We start from the raw sequence: 7,412 nt of genomic DNA on the forward strand, positions 1-7,412 counted from the left end.
AAAAAAAAAATAAAAATAAAAAAATAAAAAAATAAAAAATAAAAACAGTGGCCATATCAAACAGGCATAAAATTGTATCAAAGAAGTAGACAACTATTACCGTGGTGTTAAACAGCTATATCCCATATTAGAAATTTCAATAACCCTTGGGTAAAAGCAATATCCTCATAAACACAATTAATATAAACACAACACCTAAGAGGACAATATTTGTAATTAAATGTAGAGGGACCTAATTATCTGTGATTAATATTAAATACCTAGTTATAGACAAGGGACCAATTCAAGAAACCTGCTATAGAAAACAAACTGAAGAGGATGAAAGAAAAGTATTACAGGATTTTGATACCAACATATTATGGACTGATATGGTGCTCTATGCTGTGGTAAGGAAAAACTGGTACTAAACTAGCCTAAAATAACATTAGTTAACACTGTCACTTTTCACACACATGTTATACTGTATGCATGTGAGTATTTATGCTAAACTTTAATTTAATGTTATATAATATTCTAATACTGTATTATATTTTAATCATGTTCAAGAAATTTTGCATATTTGAAATACAGTATTTAAAAAGCCATTTATCACGATATCAGTATATACAATAGACAGACATACCAAATACTTTACGACTGTCTGATAAAATTTGTAACACCAAGAATTCATGAAGGTGATAGGTTTAAATTATGAGGCACCAAAATTCTTCTGAGAAGGGTTTAGGCCAATAGTGAAAACTTCTAAGAACTTAGAAAAAGAAAAGAAACCCAAACCCAAAGCAAACATAAAGGGAACAGAAAGAAATGGTAGAATGGAAATATGTGAATCAGAATTAGAAATGAAAGAAAATGAATACCTACCAATTTTATAAAATAAAAACCATTGAATAAGAATAACACAAGCAAATGTGTACTAATTGTCTTAGTTACTTTTTCACTGCTAGGACAAAATACTGGACACCACAAAGTAAAGTAGCAACCTTTATTTTACCTCAGGTTAAAGAGGTTTCAGTACATAGTCAGGTGACTCAAAGGAAGAGGAACACTGCAAAGGAGAAAGAGTTTGTGGCATGACAGACAGAAAACAGCACCCTTTCTTCTATTTTCCCTTTTTATTCTGTCCAGGCTACAGGCCTATTGACTGGTGCCATTCACACCCAGGGTAGGTCTTCCTTCTTTAATAAACCCATATAGTTACACTCCAAACTACGCTAAACCAATCAGTGGAGGGATCTAGTATCACACCAATGATCTAGTCCCTCCCAAACGCCCAACCTGGGTGTGCAATGAGGCTTTGGTGGAGGATCTAGATATAAGCCATAACAATTAATTAAATAAATTACTATGAGTATTAAGTGGATAAATTACTATGGTATTACGTGGATAAATTACTATGAAGACAAAAATGACCAGAACTGACTCAAGAAGAAATGCAAAAGGCAAATAGACATATTATGATTTAAAACATTCAATTAGAAGTCAAATGATATCAAGGAAAATAAACCCAGGTCAACATATGTTCACTGGTAATTTTTCTAAGAATATAAAGAATGAGCACTAATCCTCAAATTCTTCCAAAGAGTAAAAGAGGTGTGAGGGCTGGGGATTTAGCTCAGCGGCAAAGTGCCTGCCTGGCAAGCACAAGGTCGTGAGTTCGGTTCCCGGAAAAAAAAAAAAAAAAAAAAAAAAAAAAAAAAAAAGAGGTGTGAATACTTCCCAATTCATTCTATGAGTATAATATTACTCAAAAACAGAAACCAGATGAATTCTTTATCAAAAAATAAGAAATAAAAAGGAATTTAGTTACTAGTATATTTTATAAATACAGAATCAAAAATCTTCAGCAAAGCACTAGTAAACCAAAACCAGCAACATATAAACAGGATTATACATTTCTTGTAATACATGCATCGAGCCAGTGGGATTTATCCCAGAAATGCTAGGTTAATACAATCGAAAATCTATGTAACTTATTCTCTCACTGTGTTTGTATTGTGACTAGATATCAAAGATGAGGTAATTTTAGAAAAAACAGAAATATATTTTCACATAGTTTTAGAGCTTGAGAAGTCCAAAGTCAAAGCATCAACATTTGGAGCCAGATATGGGTCACACTTTTCTTTGAAGATAGGGATTTGTTGCTAAGCACTTGTGAAGGAACTGATGTGCAAGAGAGTACTCCCTTCTAACACTAACCCTTCCATAAGGGTGCTGATCTCATTCATGAGAACAAAGCCCTCATGATTCAGTCAACTCCTAAGCTCCACACATCATAATATTGCTACACTGAGGATTAATGATCAAGAACTGTGGAAAATGAAAGCAATCCAATTTTAAATTATGTCATATCAAAAGAATAAAAATTAAAAGTCCATAATCATCTTAATAGATACAGAAAAAAATAATGAAATCCAACACTCATTCAAGTATTAAAAATTACTAAAAAATCTAGTAATATAAAGAGATTTCCTAAACATGATATGATCAGGTTGTGAAAATTCACAGTTAATAACATACTTGATGATAAAAGATTAGAAGCTTTTCCCCTAAGATTAAGAACAATGCAAGTTCATAAATAGATGAAAAGTAAAAAAGCAAGAGATGATTTGTATACTGAGAAATGTTTAGCTATAAAAATCCAAATGTGGTATACTGCTTAGCTGTAAAAATAGAATTTAAATTATGGAATGCAGTTCATTTGTAAAATAGGAAAATTCCTTGACATTTATGACAATATGGATGAACCTAAAGAACATTACTTTAAGAGAAGCCAGGACCAGAAAGCCAAATGCAACATAACCCGCACTTATTGTGGAGTACAAAAACATAGGTCTCATAGAAGTCAAAGGATGCTCACTAGGTACTAGTGGAAGGGGGAAGCACTGTTGATGAAAGTAGGCTAAATTTTAGGTAGATTGTAGAAAGAATTTCAAGAGATACACTGTAAAAGATACCCATATTTCGTGTTGTTGGAAAGAAACAAAAGTGAATGTTAAGTACACTCCTCACAAAATGATACCTATGTAATGGAAAACATATGATACTTACTTATATTTACTAAGTCCCCAATGAATTGTATAATTGAACACATCATATTTTACATAATAAGTAAATGCAGTTTTGTCTTTCAATTTAAATATTTAAGAAAAAGCAAAATATGCACATGTAAATTTACCACTGCTACATCTGTTGTACTAGTAGTTGTAGCCAGAACATTATTGAAAGAAATGAAGTAAAATACATTCAGAGTAAAAAAAATGATTAAGCTCTTCCTTCTGATGGGATCTTTTTTTTTTTTTTTTTTTGGTTTTTCTCTGGTACTGGGAACCGAACTCACGACCTTGCGCTTGCCAGGCAGGCACTTTGCCGCTGAGCTAAATCCCCAGCCCCTGATGGGATCTTTAATATAGAAAATCATAAGGAATGCATAAAAAATAGCTTGAGCAAAAGTGTAGTTTCAGCAGAAGTGCATAATACAATATGAAAATAAAAAGAAATCATGTATACTTAGAGTAACAGTGAACAAATTGAAAATGAGCTTAAACATGGGGATGGGGATTTAGCTTAGTGGCACAGCACTTGGCTGGCAAGTGCAAGGTCCTGAGTTCAATTCCAGGTACCGGAAAAAAAAAAAGAAAGAAAAAGTAAATGAACTTAAACAATTACATTTCTAATATCATCAAGTAAAAGTAGGAAAAAAAGTCACAAAATAGACTCAAGATTTGTACAACAAAAAGTAGAAAATATCATTGAATAGAGGATAGAAGAAACACAAAGAGAGTCACAGGGAATCAAAGAACATAGTGTCCATTGAGAGATAGAGTGGTTTTTGTTCATGAAATCTCTGTCTACTCCTATGTCTTCAAGGTTTTTACCTATTTTCTTTTCCAATAGATTTAGTGTTTTGGCTCCAATATTGAGATCTGTGATCCATTTTGACTTTTAACAACTGGGATCTCATCTTACTGAGAAGTTTCCACATGTGTAAATAAATCACCATCACAGTAAAAGGAAAACCCACAAACTGGGAAAAAATTTAGCTGACTGTTCCTCAGACAAAGGGCTTCTATCCAGAACATATAAAGAATTAAAAAACATCAGCCTCTCCAAATTCAAAGACCCAATCCAAAAATGGACAGCTGAGATGAGTACACACTTCTCAGATAAAGAAATACAAATGGCAAATAAATACATGAGAAAATGTTCAACATCATTAGTCATTCAAGAAATGCAACTTACAACAACACTGAGATTTCACCTTACCCCAGTAAGAATTAAGAAATCAAGAAGAATTAAGATAGCATTAAGATAAGAATAGCATTAAGATAAGAATTAAGATAGCATTAAGAAATCAACCAATGACAAATGCAGGCGAGGCTGTGGAGAAATAGGAACTCTTCTCCACTGCTGGTGGGAATGCGCACTGCTGAAACCACTGTGGAAATCAGTTTGGAGGCTCCTCAGCAACCTGGGTCTAGAGGTCCCATTCAACCCAGCTATTCCCCTTATGGTTATTTTCCCAGAAGATCTGAAAACATCATATCACAGCAGTATGTCTGCACCCATGTTCATAGCAGTGCAATTGGTAATTGCTAAGTTGTGGAAGCAACCCAAATTTCCATCCACTGAAGATTGGATAAGAAAATTGTGGTACTTTTATATAATGGAATATTACTCAGCTATAAAGAAAGATAAACTTGTGGCTTTTTAAGGTAAATGGTCAAAACTAGAGACCATACTCATAAGTGAAATAAATCAGACCTGTGTGTGTAAGCAACATATTGTCTCACTAGTGTAAGAACCTGAAAGAGTAAATAAAAACTAGGAGGTATGACAGACTTTGTGAAATGAAAGGAAAATGCTCGAAAGTAAAGGGCAACTAGGGTGTGGGAAAAGAGAGGGGAAAGAACGGGAAATTCTGTGCATATGTATATATGTGATAGTTAATATAGTTGTACTACTGTCTTCTATTGCTTTACTGAAAAGAACAGTTAATGATTACTTGTTTGATCAGTCTTGCAAGTCTCTACTTGTTTTCCTGAGAAACCACTTTGAAGATATCAGTAAGTAATACAGCAACCATTGTTAATTTCCTACAACTTTGTCTGTAACTCTGTATTGTTTGTATTGTTCTTATGCTATTTTGTAAATGGATGTCTGTTTGTTAATATATTTTCCTTCCTTTATTTTTAAAATAAGTAAGAAAGAGAGATAGAGAGGTATCTTACTTCCCTACCATCCAAATTTATTTCCAAATTTGCCCTGTGCACTTCTTTTTCCATTCTTTCAATCATTCATATTTCTCCCCCACAATCATTTATCTCATTTTTTATGGCCTGAGAAGGTACAAGGATGGATTTTGATGAAACTGCTTAGCGTATTATCTCAATAAATTCCTGCTTTATCTGAAACAATGCAGGTAAACATTTGGTCCTTGCAACCAACTCATTGCTACAAGTCAGCTATGTGAACTAGTTGGCTCCCAACTGGTGAGTATAGATTTGTGCTGGATTGGAGCAAGTGGGAAGTGAATCTATACATAAAATAATGTATTTAAAAATACTTCTCTTGTCTGGATATGCCACATATAGCAAGGTGCATTGCTGTAAGTCCAAGCAATCCAGAAAATGAACATGGAAGTGAAGAAATTTTAGTCCAAAAATTCTTTGGGGATCAATTCTTTCCCAAAAGATTCTCTAGCCTCCTGAGTGAAATCTGCTTAAATCATGTCAATTACACAGTCTAAAATTTCAGCACATTAGCTAGTTGAAGAGTTTGAATATGTTGGAGGCTCTTTATCAAATGCCAAGAGTGACACACCTGCTTACATTGCAGTAGTTTTGTACCACTGAAACTGCCTGAGCATTTCCAAACAGAAAACACAGAGCACAAAAGGCAACGGAGCACAAAAGAGTGCAACAAACCATCTCTTGAAGGCATTTGCAAGACTACATGGAAAAGAAACAGCATCAGAAAACTTCCAGTTTTCAGATAAATTTTGTTCCAATCTAGCAAATGGCCCCACACTAGTTGTTTTTATGGCTTTATTTCCTACAATAGATATGATAAGATAGGAGTGGTTCACAAAGAATGTCTTCTTTCAAGTACAAGCATAATCATGAGCTCCCCTCAAAATGTCAATTTTATGGAATTACATATACTTTGGAAAGAATTAAGAAAAAGCAAGGCATTTTACTAGCAGTTTTCTCATAGTAAAGCAAAAAGAAGTAACAGGACAAATTAAAGCAGAATGAACTGAACTTTTTTTTTTCTTTACTTTTGTTAGTACTGAACATTTTTCAGTACATAGCAACTATGTTCACTGCAGGTAATTCATAAAAGTATAGAATATTTTAAAACTATTTTCCTTTTCCCACTACCCTCTTTTATTTTCCCAGCATCAGATTTGTGTATTTATTTTACAAGACCTTGTAAACTTAATTGTCATATATGCCTATTGAAAACCAGATTAATAAGTCAAGGAACATATAGAATATGTAAAACCATTGTAGTAAGTCAAGGTCCACTTTTAGATACATTATCCATGCTGGATTACAATGCATTTTTTCTTTTTTCTTACGGTTTCTCTTGGATTTCACACTTCATACATATTGAGTTTTTCAAATAAAAGAAAACATACCATATTTTAGCTTGTGTGTCTGAGTTCCTTCACTTAATATTATGGTCTTAAGGTGCATCCATTTCCTGTAAATGCTGCAAGTTTATCCTTTTTATGGTAGAGTAGTACTCCATTGTGTACAAATACCACATTTTCTTTATCCATTCATCTATTGATGACCATATGAGCTATTTCTAAGATTTGGAATTGCATTGCTATATACATGCATATGCATACATCATTGTGATACGATGTCTTTAACTCTTTTGGGAAGATACTGTGCTAGAAGGAGAACAGTTAGGTCGAATAAATTTTCTATTTTAAGTGTTTTGAGGAATCTCCATACTGATTTCCATACTGGTTTCAACAATTTACAGTTTCACCAACAATGGAGAAGGATTTCTTTCTCCCCATACCTCTATCAGCATTTGTTATTGTTTGATTTCTTGATAGTAGCCATTTTCTTCTGGAGTGATATAGAATATCATTTGCATTTCTCAAATAGCCAGTGATGTTGAACATTTTTTCATGAATTTATTGAGAATTTTCATTGCTTCATACGAGAAGTATCTTTTCATTTCAGATGCCCCCTTTTTAATTAGGTCTTAAAATTTAGGATATATAATTATTTTATTTCTCTATATATTCTACATATTAGTCCTTTGTCTGAGGAGTAGCTCGCAATTTTGTTTTTCATTCTGTGAGTTGTATTTTCATTTTGTTGGAGGTTTCCTTTGCTTTGCCAAAGCTTTCTAATTTGGTGTGATCTCAGTTGTTCTTTGTAACATTTCCT

This window comes from Chinchilla lanigera, unplaced genomic scaffold, assembly GCF_000276665.1.
Source record: "Chinchilla lanigera isolate Chin_1 unplaced genomic scaffold, ChiLan1.0 scaffold00102, whole genome shotgun sequence".
Lineage (NCBI taxonomy): Eukaryota > Metazoa > Chordata > Mammalia > Rodentia > Chinchillidae > Chinchilla > Chinchilla lanigera.